The 15,405-nt window shown below is 45.0% G+C and overlaps 1 protein-coding gene across 5 annotated transcripts in view; it reads right to left on the reverse strand.

Annotated features, from left to right (window-relative positions):
- Positions 1-15,405, reverse strand: part of CAMK1G (calcium/calmodulin dependent protein kinase IG) — a 94,456-nt gene that overhangs the window by 73,977 nt on the left and 5,074 nt on the right. The window contains exon 1 of one of the 5 annotated variants that reach the window (XR_008306338.1): positions 6,962-7,164. The gene's annotated coding sequence lies outside the window, so the exon portion shown is untranslated. Of the gene's footprint in view, positions 1-6,961; positions 7,165-13,630; positions 13,681-15,405 lie in introns of those variants that run through there. The other 4 variants (XM_053246845.1, XM_053246844.1, XM_053246847.1 and 1 more) reach the window with 4 other exon arrangements.

The raw sequence follows: 15,405 nt of genomic DNA on the forward strand, positions 1-15,405 counted from the left end.
GATTACTGGATAACCACTGTTTCCCATTTCATTCACAATTAAGGAAATGACTTTATTATCAAGCCAGAGGTTGCTGGTTCAAATCCCCACTGGCATGTTTACTAGACTATGGGAAACACCTATACTGAGAAGCAGTGATATAGGAAGGTGCTGAAAGGCATAATCTCATACTGCATGGGAGGAGGCAATGGTAAACCCCTCCTGTATTCTACCAAAGACCACCACAGGGCTCTGTGGTCTCTAGGAGTCAAAACCAACTCAATGGCACACTTTACCTTTAGAAAAGCTATTTTTAATAATTATTTTCTACAAACTGAACTCCTCCAGGGGCTAGAAATAATTTTAAAAAACCTATTGTATTTTCTGAATCTAAAAGCTGCTGCCAGTCTGTGAAGACAATACTGAGCTAGATAGACCAATGGTCTGACTCAGTATATGGCAGTTTCCTATGTTCCTAAGACTAGGTTTTTTCAAAGTTCTTTGATGTTAGAAATCAGGGTGCTATCTTAAATTCACCATCCTGTTCCTTTCAGGTAAATACAGGCATAATTGTATTTAACCTCTATGTTATAAGTGGGTCATCTTAAATTCAGAGTCATCTTCTATTTGGGTAAATATGGTATCAGAAATTAGGTCAGAGCTCAAGGCAATATGTATGGCTTTATTCAGCCCCAACCCGCAGTGGCTGTTGCTGGTGGCTGCTTTGTGTTTCTTTTTAGAATGTTCCTTGGGGGACAGGGAAGGGAACCAACTGAATTATAATTCTTTTTCTACGTAAACCACTTTGAGAACTTTTGTTGAAAAGTGGTATATAAATACTACTAATACAAAACCTGTATTTTGTTTTCCAATTATGTTCACCTGTAGGGTTGAGTTTGGCTCCTGAGCCAAATAACTGTTAGATTTCTTCTCAGTGGCATTACTTTGGACTGCAGCTCTTTTTACAGTAATAATAAAAAAGAAGTGTTATACACAGAGGCAGAGCCACCATTGAGCAGATAGGTTCGAAGAACCCAGCCATGAGCTAAGGAAGTGGCACCGAGCCTCCAGTGTTCATTCCCAACCAGTGTTTGCTGGTTGGGTGCATTTATTTCCCTTTATCTCCCTCCAGTGAGGTAGAGGGAGGAAAATAAATGCACCAAACACTGGCTGGGAATGTGCTTCAGAGGGCTCACGTGGGCCCTCCAGAGACCGCACCATGCCTCTTTGGAGTGTGATGTCACGTGCACATGGATGAGGCCCGATCTCTGGAGGGTCAGTGCGAACTCTCCAGAGCTCATGCCTAGCCAGTGTTTGCTGGCTGGGTGCATTTATTTCCCTTTCTCTACCTTACTTACTGGAGGGAGATAAAGGGAAATAAATGTATCCAGCCAGCAAATGCTGGCTGGGAATGCACTCTGGATGGCTTGCGTGGACTTTCCAGAGAACAGGCCACACCCATGTTCATGTGACATCAAGTGCAAGGGTTGTCACTGGTCCAGCAGGGCCGCTGGGTGTGTGGGTGGCAGGGCCTCTGGGACTCCTTTCCCTGGCTCTGACACTGGGTATACAAGAAAAGAGGCTAGAGAGGTAGGAAAATGATGCCTCTCTTCAATCTGCAACCTGATGTGTACTGCTTCATCTTTGTTTATAATGAGGTTTGCTCCAGATAATGCTGCAATTTTATTTCCTCCAGACATTGATGAGGGACCATCAAGTCTGTTCCTTTCAGGTCACTCAGTACAGAACAGCATAAAGCAAACACACAGAGATGCGTTCCTCCCTCACCCAGTATGCATCATCTCATGCTCACATGCACTCCATGTGAAAGCTAAGCTCCCCAAAGCCAGTTTCATTAAGCCACTGAAATGAACAGAAAAGGGAAGAGCAATGGAGAAGCCACTGTGATCATCAAGTGTGAAATAGAGAAGCGATGGATAAGACTAAATGTTGTTCAAAATTGAAGTGTAATTATCAGACTAGTTAAGTGAATGCATACATTATGCATCCCCTTAGGAAGTTTACAAAATGTGGAACAAACGTGTGATAGAACATGATACTAAGGCCAGGGTGCAGATCCCAACCCCCAATTAACCATTTGAGGAGTTCCCCCCTCATTTTACTGAACTGCCCTCAGCCAAACCTAATAACCTATATATCGCCCATCACCCCAAAAAAGGAAAATCTTCCTCCCTGCAAAAAATTCATGAGTTGCTCTTCAAGCTTCCCATCTGTTGGAACCCCTGACAAGGGCATTTGGGAGCATCTCAGTTTTGGTATCACTTTTATTTTCTGCTTTCAACCATTTTGCAAATGTGCACTATGTTCATTTAAACTGTTCTGTAGTAGCCAGTCTCTCTCGCTGGGAAGAGAAAATCGTTTTATGATAGTTGAAGGTGGTGTGATGGAGGCATTATCTCCCATGATGTATATACTTATTTCTTTTGTTCCACTATAACAGGTTTTGCAGATTATTGAAGCACTACAGAAACCTATGAACAGAGACAATAGTGGGATAGATGTGCACATAATGGCCAAAAGGAAAAAAAATAAAATTAAATGATGTCCCTATCACGTCCCTTTCAATTTTCTTTTTTTAAAAAAAACAACCCTATACTTTGGGTTCAGACTAAAACCTTCTTCATCCATTGTTCTCTACTGCCCCAGAGGGCAGGTCTAGATCTATTGTACTGATGTTACAGGAGAGCAGTTTGACAATGGAATCAATTACATAAGGAAATGGCAGTTTCTCCTTCCCTGGAGGTCTTCAAGCTGATGATAGGCAGCCAAATATTGGGGATGCTCCAGATTTTTGCATTGACCAAGGGGATGGACTAGATGGTCTACAAGGACTCCTTCTAACTAGGAACATAGGAAGCCACCTTATACAGAGTCAGACCATTGGTCCATCCAGCTCAGTACTGTCTACACAGACTGGCAGTGGCTTCTCCAAGGTTGCAGGCAGGAATCTCTCTCAGCCCTATCTTGGAGATGCCAGGGAGGGAACTTGGAACCTTCTGCTCTTCCCAGAGTGGCTCCATCCCCTAAGGGGAATATCTTATAGTGCTCACACATCAAGTCTCCCATTCATATGCAACCAGGGAGGACCATGTTTAGCTAAGGGGATGTCATGCTTGCTACCACAAGACCAGCTCTCCGCTCCAATGATTCAAACGCTGATTCTATGTTGTAGGACCAAACATACATACACCAGAGGGTAGCCATGGTTGTAGAGGGGTCAGTGAAAGTGCAAAGGCTAGGAGGGTGGAGTCTGGTGCTGCAACAGTGCTCTTACATGCGTTCATTGAACCCACAGCTGCATGGAGCCCCTAACCACTTTTCTACAAAGGCACTTGTTAACATACCTTGCCATTATTCTCATCTCTACAAATAAGTCCCAAGTACCAAACTCCGCTTGTCCTTTCAATTTCTGATACTCAGCAGCATGTTTCTACTCTTACAGAGTGCTTCGAGAGCACAAGCAGTGCTTGGAAGTATTAGCCCTCTTGTGCAACAGTGCAAGTGCTGAAGAACTGGAGGAATTGATTGAGGGCTCCTGGCACATACCCTCAGGCCCTCCTCAAACACACATTTTGAGTCAGGATGTCAACCAGTCACTCCAACCACTTTGGGTTCCCTCTCAATTAATTTACATCCTGGCCACACTTGTTCTATAGAGCTTGTAAGTAACTTTCATACTTAAAAAGATTGAAAGATATTGAAGAACACTTCATAAATGAGCCTTGCAATTAAGCCCCACCAAATTTACCTGCCTGCACATGATTTATACTTTCTGCCTTGGGGGCATTGGAGAGGGCTCTTTCTTTCTTTTATGAAGCACAATAAAGTGGTGACTGAGCTGGCCAATCAAACCATTACCAGGGCTTCAACTATGGATGTACATGAACCATTTGATGCTGAATCGGTTCAGTGGCTCGATCGCAAACCAAGCCCGGTTAGAGTGGACCAGTTCAACATCGAAGGGTGGGGGAGTTACAAGAAAGGTTGTCTAAGGTCCTTACTAGGGGTGTGCACAGATTGATTTTTTTGTTTTGATTTGAACCCAAATTAAAAAAACCCGAGTTGTTTTGGGTCCGAATCTTACCCCGCCCCCTCGAATCACCCCAGATTTGATCTGTACCTGCATTTTCCAAATCTAAATAACTTCAGATTTTTAAAAAGGGTCCCATGGTCTAAAGAGTGGGTGGTTGGTAGTGCCCAATGGGTGGAAGCTATCACCCAAATTTCAAAGAAATTGGGCAAGGGGGTAATTTTTAAAGAATTTTTGAAGTTGGCACATCTTTAAGTTTTCCCCCATAGGGAATAATGGGGATTTCAGCAGCCCCATAACTCCACTTGGGGGCACCATAACTCCATTTGGGTGACACCAGGGTGAGTGGTGGTTTAGTGCACATAGGGTGCCAACCACCCCCAAATCCACAAGCCCATGGGGCACTGGGTTTTGTTGTTTCTGAAGTGTTCTAAGAGTAGATTCTTTGGTAGCAAATGAGAGTGGATTCAATGACAAACTTCAAAAATTCTTTAAATATCACCCCTTTGCCCAATTTCTTTGGAATTTGGGTGGTAGCTTCCACCCATTGGGCACTCACTTTGACCACAAAATGGAGGTCCGAGTCTCCAAATTTTTTGGATTTCAATCGGGGGTGATTTGTTTTGTACCCAAATTTGGGCAATTGAGGATAGGGGTGATTTGTTTTATCTACAAATCACCCGAATCGGCCAGATTTGGGTACAAATCATTTTGTACCCAAATTGTTTCACACATCCCTGGTTCTTACCAGCCCAGCGTGGCTGCCGGTGCTGCTGCTCGCTGCTGCTTAATCCTGCGCAGCCCAGTCGCCACCAGATCTTTCTCTAAGCAGGCTGCCCATGCAGTGGTGGTGCAGTTCTGGCCGCCACGGGTGTACAGAGGCTGGAACCACCCTGCCCCTGCCGCTGCCACCAGCAGCCTACTTAAAGAGTGATCAGGGCAGTGATTGGGCTGCACTGGTTGGCGGCAAGCAGCGGTGGGTGGCAAGTGGCAGCAGGTGGTGTCATTTGTGCTGGGCCAGACTGCTAAAAACCTTAGACAACCTTTCTTGCTGCTCTCCTGCCACCCTTTGGCAGATTCCCCTATGTCCTTACTTGTAAAGGAGAATCCTCACCAGATTCCCCTTTACAAGTATTGCCACCCAAACTGCCGAACCAGTTCAATTAAACGGAATAACTTGGCCAAACTGGTTCGGTGGAATGCAGCTTGGTTAGAATTCAATTCAAATTCTAACCGAACCATGATTTTGGCATTGTGCACACCCCTAGCTTCGACTGCTCCTGCCTTTAGAAATCCAGTGAAAAAAAAGAGTTAAGAGAAATAATTACCACCCTCCAACACCGCTCATCCAGACATAGATCCCAGGTCACCAATCGTGACTAGGCAAGTAAAAGCCAAGACTGATAAAAATGCTATACTGTTATTGTTAGTGGACAACATCATGCCTAAAAGGAGACTGTGCAGCAGGGCTGCATTTAAGTCTAAGGCTGTGGTGGTGCATGCAGCAAGTGAGTGGGAATCTCCCCTCCTTCCACAGCTGCCTGCACCACCCAAAAATGTGTCCCAGAGCCTCAGGAACATTTTTGGGGTGGTGCAGGCAACTGTGGAAGGAAGGGGAGATCATCCCGCCGACGATATGCACCACGACAGCCTTCGTCCAGAATGCAGCAGAGTTACATTGGCACAGTGTTACTTAGGATGTCAGCCAGTATAACCATCTTTTATCTTTTTTTAAAAAGTGGTCAAATAAAGAAGGGAAAAGAAAACTTTCCAAGTCTTTCCCCTTTTTCCTTGCTCCTGATATTGCTGCCTAGTCCTATGTCAGAGTATGTGCAGGCAAAACACTGGGTGTCTCTTCTTACCCCTTGAAGAATGCTCACAAAACACAGCAATGTCTACCTTTTATTTCGAGTATATGATGTTTGCTCTCTAAAGTAGAAATCAGAGAACTTATGAAGATAAGAGCACATTATTATAAGGTACTTTTCCACCCCCACCAATAATTTCATGCAGAGCTGCTGAATTGCTCTCCTTTTCTGTATATCAGTCTGCACACATATCTGTGTTGCAAGGGGCAAGGACTTGTCGTTTTTAAGCCTAAACTTTGAGGTATTTCCTCCTTAGGGACCATATGAATCAAGTGCTGTGCTTTATTCTCTTTGATCCAGAGAATGATGCCTCACCCATCAGCATCTAGTGAGTGCTGTTATGGCCTTGCATAAATGTATCTCCAAGAAAATGTGTTCAGCTTTCACATTTTACCATATCAACCGACATGTCTGCAGACCGTCTGCTACTGATTGGATACGTTTATACAACTGCAGAAACATGGAGTTAATAATAGAGAGGCAAAGTTAAGACAAATAAGAAAGCAAAAACATGTGTCTGCTTTTCTCCCTCTTCTAACTATATAATAACCAGAGGAAGAAAGAGAGGATGTATACAATCAAAACTATGTGCTTTATAAAACAATTCAGCAAGTATTCAAGACCACACTGAATCACATTCCAGTAATCACAATTGTACTTAAAAGAACAAGTCAAGAGAAACACACTATATTCTTACTAATTACATTAGAAAGAAAATGATATAATTGATGATAGTATATCAGGCTGCAATATTGATATCAAAGGAATATGCTGACCACCTGAAAGATATTCAAGAATCCCTTTTGCTATGCATTTTCAGAGTAATACAAATGCTTGCAAAGTAAAGTTATCCCCTTTCCCCTCTGCTTTAATTAGCCAAAATAAAGTGTCAGAATGGCAGAATATTTTCACTTGGCTACAAAATCTGCAAAGCTGCATATTAATGATGCAAACATCAAACCAAATTCAGCCTAAAAGAGAAAATTGACAGTCCAGGATGGCACTTGCACTTTGGATAAAATCAGCACAGAATACAAAATGTAAGGAAATAGGCTCATCTTACCCCCAAGACCAAAATGAAGCAACTTCTGTTCTCTCACTCTCCTACTCAGCTCCTACAGGTCTGCAGGGATTAAAGGCAGGCACAGTGCTAACAATAAACTGAGATTAAAGGGGAGGAATGCAGGAGGCTCCTTTCATGAGATAGTAGCTAGGCAGCTCTTAAAGGGGAGTGAATGAACACTAGAATGCACTTCTCAGTGGGAGTCTCTGAAGCTGTAATGGAAGTGGTATTTTATACTTCCAGAACACCTGTCATCAGCACATTCCAAGCCACATAGCAACAGACTTCAATAGATATTCCTCTGCATGCTAGGAAACTGATTTAGCAAATCCCTAAAATGGCATAATGCACAACTTCCATAGGAACATCATAATCATAATTCTGCTAAAAACTCTGCTTATATGTAGTCCTTTATTGTGCAAGTCTGCGTGAAAAGAGCCATGCTGCTCTGTACCACTTGCCAGTTGCCAAAACAACACGAGAACCCACTTTCATACAACAGACATGCACAGCTGTGCCACTGAACATTCTCAGAGGCTGCCCAAAGCTGAAGGGCTGGTGAACTTATGAAGCTGCCTTATACTGAATCAGCCACTGGTCTGCCTATACCAATCTTCTTTATGTATAATTCTCTTAAACGTACCTGTCACTAATCCCATGCGTGGCAGCTCCTGCGAGAGTTCGGGATAGCGACCGGGAGGGGGAAAAATGGCGGCGGCCATGGCTGCAGCTAGCCAACCAGTAGGGAAACACAATGCTAGCTAGCAGCAGCGCAGCCAGTGGGTGTGTGGGGCGGGAGAGGGTGGGTGGCCAGGTGGCCGGAAAGAAAATGGCAGCAATGGCCGTGGGCAGGGGGACGAGCAGGGGGAGGATGGTGGCGGAGGCTGGCGGGGAAGAAGACGGTGATGGCGGCTGAGGGGTGGGGGTGGCGACAAACTAGAGACTAGGCCGGCCAGCTGCCAGGCAGGGAGGAGAAGCCTGGCCTCTGGCTGCCGAGGGAGAACAAACTGGGGCAAGGAGGGAGGATGAAATGATGGCTGCAGTCTAAGACGCAACTCCAGCACTTCTGAGAACAGACCAGGCTTTGCTGTGCCTCACTGGCAGGAGCGCCCAAGGAGGGCAGCTGCTGAGAACAGCCCTGAGCACCAGGCCTGCACTGCACAACCGGCCAAGAGTGAGTGCTTCTGTCCAGGGCTAGCTGCTCTCAGAGGCTGGTTGCAAGACAATATATGGCAGCAGACCTCTGCAGGAATCCACACTTCACCAAAAGTCATGATGACCAATGCAATTAGGGCCAGGGAGCAGGGCAGGGTGACAGCCTGAGAGGATCCTAAGGCAACCCCCTCCACCTGTGTGGCAAAAGCAACTGCTCATGGCCTCAGAATAACAGGGAGCTTCCTTCCATTCACTCTCTTTTCCTAAGAAAGAATCCCACACCCCCAGGCCAGCCAGGGAAGCCCATCACCAGGGAAGCCCATCACCAGCTCCCTCCCATGGAGACTAGAAACTGGGGCAGAAACTGGGGTGCGGGGGGGAGAATGAACTGGGGCTGAGAGGGGGGGAGAGACAGGGAGAACTAGAGGCACAGATGCTCTGCGCCAGGTCAGCTAGTACTATCTAGTCTGAGTACTAGCAGCTCTCTAGAGTCTGGGTTCCAAATTACATACTACTTGAAACCTTTCTTACAGGCAGACTTAAAGTAGGAAGTGGCCTGGAAGTGGTTTTTTAAAGCTCTCAACCAACTGTGAAGAGTCTGATTTGGTGTGGGCGTACAGTGAGTGTGAGAATGCTTTCATGCGGAAAATTGCCTCCCAACGTGAAAATGCACACATTTCATAGCAAGCTCATTATCTTGTCAAATTCCTCTTACGTTTACTACCTGAGTATGTTAGTCTGCCTTACTGCATACCTGTGGTGAACCGGGCCCCATATAGCTGTTTGACGGGTGTAAAAGGACCACTTCTGGTCCACTTCCTGCTTTTAGTCCTTTTTTAGCCATTTCATGCTTTTAGTCTTTAAACTAGGGATGTGCATGAATCTATTTTTTCAATTCAGATCGCATCACCCCCAATTTGGCAGGGTCTGAATCTGGCCAGCTAGCACAGGGGTGATTTGTTTTGTCTACAAATCTCCCAAAACAGGTAGATTCGGGTACAAATCATTTTGTGTCCAAATTGATTTGCACAGACAGCAGGTACAGGCAGTGATTCTCTCAGCAGCAGGAAGTGGGTGCAAAACATTCTCTTCTCTTTCCCTCAATCAGGAACAAAAAGCAGAGAATCCACTCCAGGCAGCAGGCAGGCAAAACAAAGCAAAGCTCCTCTGGCTCGCTCTCTCTCCCCTCCCAAGAGGAGGAGAGGCAGAATGGTGGCTGGCTGCCTCCTTAAGAACATTTGAAAATCCCTCCTTTGAACTCCCCCCCGTCCCTTCTTTGACCCTTCTCCTAGCCAATGTGGGGTCAGTCGCCCCGGCAACACAAGATTTGATGAGCCAATCTGGAACCAGGGAAGAATTGCCAATCAATCATTGCACACTGTAAGTCCCCAATCTGAAGCTTGGGAGGATGGAATTAAAAAATTTCCTGACACAAAATGGAGTCGAGAGAGAGCGCCACAAAAGGGTGGTCTGAATCTACAAAACTTTCAGGTATGAAATCTGGGCGATTTGTTTTGTACCCAAATCTAGCCAGCTAGCACAGGGGTGATTTGCTTGTCCACAAATCACCCAAACAGGTAGATTTGAGTACAAATCATTTTGTACCCGAATCGATCCACACATCCCTACTTTAAACCCCTAAAATGGGCTTAAAGTGATATGTAGTTTGTTCCTCAGGCAGAGATCTTTACCAGCTATGTTGCTACCCGAGCTTTTTAAAACAGGAAATGCCAAGGATTCAGCCTGTGACCTGCATGTAAAGCAGGAATTCTACTCACTGAAATATAAGTCCAGTTGATGGTGAATCAGGTTGCCTTTGCCACTTTGCAGACCAGGGTCATATCCAGCAGAAGCACACCATGATCATAGCATTGGTCATAGAATCATAGAGTTGGAAGGGACTTTGGAGGTCCAGTCCCTCAGTATAGAAATACACTCATTGTAGAAATATGTTGCAGCAATGTAGCTGTAGAAGATTGTCCTAAAGGAAGGTGAATTCTAAGGATGGGGACACTATTAAGGTCCAGCCTCCACCCCAACACTCTCAAAGGCAGGATCACCTACCAATCAGCCCTGATCAACCTATGCAATTCCATCTAAAGAGTGCCACAAATAACTGACAAAAGGAGCCAGGTAAAATGGACAGGCTGGGTAGCTAGTAGGGCAGTGCATTATACACTCCAATGCTGATGAATTTGCAGGACCCCCATGACCACACGAAGTTGGCTGCTCCCTTCATGACCATCTCCATGAGTTCTTCACATTTCTGCTGCCATGTGAGGCTCCTCTATAGGAACTGGAGCACAAGGGGCTGGCAGAGAGGGTACACTGGGACCACCAGGAAGACATGTGGGGACATCTGGGAAATGTAGTTCCTCCCAGCAGAAAGTGCTGGGAGAAACTCAGTGGTGGCTCCTACCTGAGAGCAGAGTGGGCGGCACCCTGAAAATATTTGTCAGCCATCTGTCTTCTGCAGCCATTTCTTTGTCTGCCTCCCTGCAACCTGGCCCCAGTGTGTATGTAGGGTGGGTGACAGTCCCAGCACTTTGTAAACACCAATAGGAGCACACAGAGTTGTTCAAATCTGGATATTAATGAGGCAGGAGCCAATTAGAAGGCTGCCCTTTCTTTTCAGAATTTGGGTGGAGTTTAAAATGCCCTGAGCATCAATCAGAAGGCATCAAGCTGATTGACTCCTCAGTTAGCCGGAGTGCTGGAAACCCTTTTTCTTTTAGCTAATGTTTTTCTATTCAGTAATCTTTTGCAGTTTGTTTGCACATTTGTCCCAAGGGGGCTCCTGTAGAGAGTGTGGGGGAAGAGTCAGGAGGAAAAGGAAGGGAGAGAGAAGGAGAAAGTGGAGTTGTTGCTGAATAAACTGTTGGTTAAATCTACTTAAGATTTCCTTGTGTGTATGAGGGAAGCGGCTATAAGACACTATCCAGAAGAATCCAATCACCATTTTGGTTAGAGAGCAGGTAGACTGGCTGGCTGTTCGTAAGTCTCATCTTTTGTTGGCTTCTTTCTTTGTGTTTGTTTGGAGGGGAGGAATGCAACCTCTGCTTTCTCTCCCTTGCTCTCTGATCTGATCTGTATGCAAAGCATTATGGCCATAAAACATGCCATAAAATATTGGAAGGAACAGCAAGCTGTGAGACTGGACTAATTAGATTAGAAACTGGCATAAAAAGCCAGAAATCTCTTTTAGGCATATGCATGGATTTCTGTGTCCAAACTGCTTTTCAAATAATTGCAGAAGTGGCTTTCTATGCGGGTGTGGTGTATGCAGAAAAGAAATGGATTCTGTTGGAAGAAAAATAATTTTTAAAATCAATTTGCTATGCAGAGAGCTAACCAGGGTTTTTTTCTGGATTGTGGCCAGTATCTGTAATATTAATATGTCCACTGGAGGTTATGGTTCATTGGGCAAAGATAAGGAAGTGAGCTCTATAAAAAAAGTTTGTTTGCTAGAATGGTCACCCAGGCTAACTGGTGGGCACCCAAGTCGGGCAGAGAGTGGCACCAAGCTGTTCAGCAGGCATGGAGTAGGGAGAGGGTGTCCCCATGCATCTTTGCTTCCCATGGTGTCCTCTAAGTCAGGAATTCTCAACGTTGGGTCCCCTGATGTTATTGGACTTCAACTCCCATAATCCCGAACCAAAGGTCACTGAGGCTAGGGATTATGGGAGTTGAAGTCCAATAACATCTGGGAACTCAACATTGAGAATCCCTGCTCTAAGTCACAGGAGATGGTTCACAGCTGCAGCAAGCATCATTGAAAAACCTGTTATTTTTCTATTATGTATGTATGCATTTTTTAAATAGGCAGGCAGAGCTGCTCTTGTGACTTCAGAAGGCATTTGTTCTCCACTTTTGTAGCTGGTCTCTGCTTTACCTGTGGCTTATATAGATTTATTCACTTTGACATGTATAGCCTGTGCTTCCTCCATGGAGCCCAGAGTGGTGCACATGGTGACATTTATCCTCTCAACAGCCCTATGAGGAAGGTTATGCTGAGAGATGACTGACTATCCCAGAGTCACTGTGAGTTTCATGGCTGAATGGGGATTGGAACTTGGATTTCTCCAATTTAGTCTAGCACACTAACCATTGTACCACTCTGGTTTAGTTCTTTATTTTTATTTATTAGTAGTAGTATTCGTTTTTGAAATAATCAGGCAGACAGAGCTGCTCTTGTAACTTCAGAATGCATTTACTTTCCACAGAAGCAGCCTTTTGTAGCTGATCTGTGCTTTACTTGTGGCTTGTACAGTTCTTTTCCTGTGCGTGTGCGTGTGTGCTTGTGTTTGATACTGCTGTGTTAGATACAAATCTACACACTACTGTAGTCCTGTTAAGCACTATAAAGCAATGGATGTTTTTCCATTTTTCTCTGTATCTCTGCTGGTGAGTAACTGAGATTTGTGTGCGTGTGTATGTATTTATATTTTGATCCCATTCGTTAGCTAAAAATCTGCACTTTGCCAGTTATTGCTAAGGAATCAGCCTGGTCCTGGCTCCACCTTCACAGCTGCCCACAATTGGCTCCACCTCTCACTACCTGTGGCTACACCCATCACCTGTGCTGCCTAGTCCTCCCCCCCCCCGCCCAGTCCCAGGAACTACCAGCTGCCACTGGAGGAACTACATTTCCCAGATGGCCCCATGCACGGGTGCCCCCTGGCACCAAGAATGTGAAGAACTGTGTTAAATTGGCTGTACTGGAAGTGATTGTTCTTGCACAGTAGCAGGTGTGTCCTACAAATTCATTGGCACTGGACCATCTGATGCACAGCCCTACTCGTAGATTGCAGTGGGGCATCTCTCATGCTACAGTGAGGCATCTCTCATGCTACAGTGATGAAATCCTAGCCTTCCTCTCATTCATGCTCTCTGATTTGGAAGCCAAGACTGATTTCAGAAGAAAGAGAGCTTGCTGTTGTTACTTAAGTGATGAAGGAAATGAATTCAAACATGCTCAAATGTACTCTGTCATTTCACCACATGTTCTAGAGTCAAATCATGCTACTTAAAACTTTGGTGAGCTTTAACTCAACATTTTCCTTAAAAAACCCACATACTGTAGTGTGTACCAGTGTGTTCTGCAAATTTTCACACACATTTCCTTGCACAGTCTCACTCCATATAAATGTCTCAGGAGCTTTGCTGTATATGTAACTTTAAAAAAAGAAAGAAAAAAAGATCCAGCTGGCTAGATTCCACTTGCATTTAATGCAAAGATGAACTGTATCTCAGTCCTCAGTACATATCCCTATGTTCCAGGGCAGTAATAAAGAAAGAAGAATTTTATAATTTACATTCATATCTAGTAAGCCAGTTCCCCCTCTACCTTACCCTTTGGATCACTCTTTTAATGTATGAACAAATATTGCCCTCTAGAGGCAAATAATGGGCAGACCATGATGCATTTATAGCCACATTCTCTTGCTGCTTCACCCTGGATTCCACATACAGGGCGATGTCCTATAATTAATTTTAAAGTGCTTGCATACATACCTCTATTGAGATTTAGCCTTTTCTTCTTTCTTCTGGTTGGCCTCCAATTTCTGGGATTACATGTTTAAGAAAAACAGAAGAAAAATATTTGGATTATATCATTCCTGCTCCCAGGACTAATATCAGTTTCTGCAGATCTATTTTAGTTTGGGAAAGTAGTGGGGAGGGATGGCTGCCCCCAGTACTCTTAGGGGGCACCCATTTCCCCCTCAGTAATACCTTGGGGAAAGACCATGAGGTCATGATGTTGCATCCTAGCCTTCCAATCACTGGAGTACCCACCATCATGGTTAGGGTGTTCACTTCTTCAGACAAACACTGCGGCAACCATGAGAAGCATGGTGTAAGGGATAAGTGACATAGGAACATAGGAAGCTGCCATATACTGAGTCAGACCATAGGTCCATCTAGCTCAGTATTGTCTTCGCAGACTGACTGCCTTCTCCAAGGTTGCAGCCAGGAATTTCTCTCAGCCCTATCTTGGAGAAGCCAGGGAGGGAACTTGGAACCTTCTGCTCTTCCCAGAGTGGCTCCATCTCAAGGGGAATATCTTACATAGTCTCCCTTTCACATGAAACCAGGGCAGACCCTGCTTAGCTAAGGGGACAAATCATGCTTGCTACCACAAGACCAGCTCTCCTCTCCTGTGGACATGCTGGAGCAGGACTTCTGGACTCGCTTTCAGCTCTTTTCACAATTACAGTGGCTTTTAAAATAACTCCTGAAGAGGGCTATACATGAATCTAAAAGAGTGGATTAGCTGGATCTCTCTAGCTTGAAAACATCAAGAAAGAATCTTAATACTGTGTAATAATGGTTTAATATAATTATAGTTACAAAACTGTATGGTTGAAAACTTTCCAGACTATGTTAAATATAATTAATCCAAATCAATAAAATATATCTATGGTCTTTCTTGATGTTTTGCTATATTGTCAAATCCAAAGAGGGTTTTCTTTTCTTCTTTTCTCTCTAGCTTGATCCAGACACTATAAAATTGCACTGCTACAGCCATGTACAGTGGTGCAAAGGAGGAGGAAGTCTCACCCCTGCTTTGACTCTTGTGCCCCAATACTCACACTTGGGAAGACACACTTGTCTGAAGTAGGAAGAGCCCTAAGACTGAAGGTGGGAACTCCTGTGATTGTGAAGCTGGATCAATGCAGCCTTGCAATCACGGAGTGCCCATCATCATGGATAGGGCTCTTCCCTCTTCAGACAAGCCACACCATAAGCTTGAGCAGTGAGACTGATGCAGTGAGGTTGGGACTTCCTCCCCCATTCATGCCACTGGACATGGCTACAACAGTGCAATTTTATAATGTCTGAATCAGACTCCTGTCATAATAAAAAATGAACTTTATTTGTTAGCTGCCCCATAACAAATTGTTCTCTGGGCGGCTCAAAACAGAGGATTAATACATACAATAAAAACATATTGGGGCGATTCTCAGGATCAATAAAAATCAGGCTAGCGGAGGCCAGCCTGATTTTTGTTGACCGTAAGAACCACCGGGCTCTCAGCTGAGCCCGGTGGTTCTTGAGCAGGTAACCCGCTCGAGAACCCCTGCTAAAAAGCAGGTTTGTGCGAGCGAGCACTCCAGCAAACCTGCTTTTTAGGATTGTGAGTAGCCACGGCGCGCCTTCGCGCCGCGCCTACTCACGAGTACACCCCCGGCCGGGGGTCTCCCCAGTATGCCATGCGCACTCACGCAGGGCATACTGGGGCTTCCCAGGGCCGCGTGGCCCCTGATCCCCCCACCGGCACCGTATTG

Source organism: Hemicordylus capensis, chromosome 4 (genome assembly GCF_027244095.1).
Source record: "Hemicordylus capensis ecotype Gifberg chromosome 4, rHemCap1.1.pri, whole genome shotgun sequence".
Lineage (NCBI taxonomy): Eukaryota > Metazoa > Chordata > Lepidosauria > Squamata > Cordylidae > Hemicordylus > Hemicordylus capensis.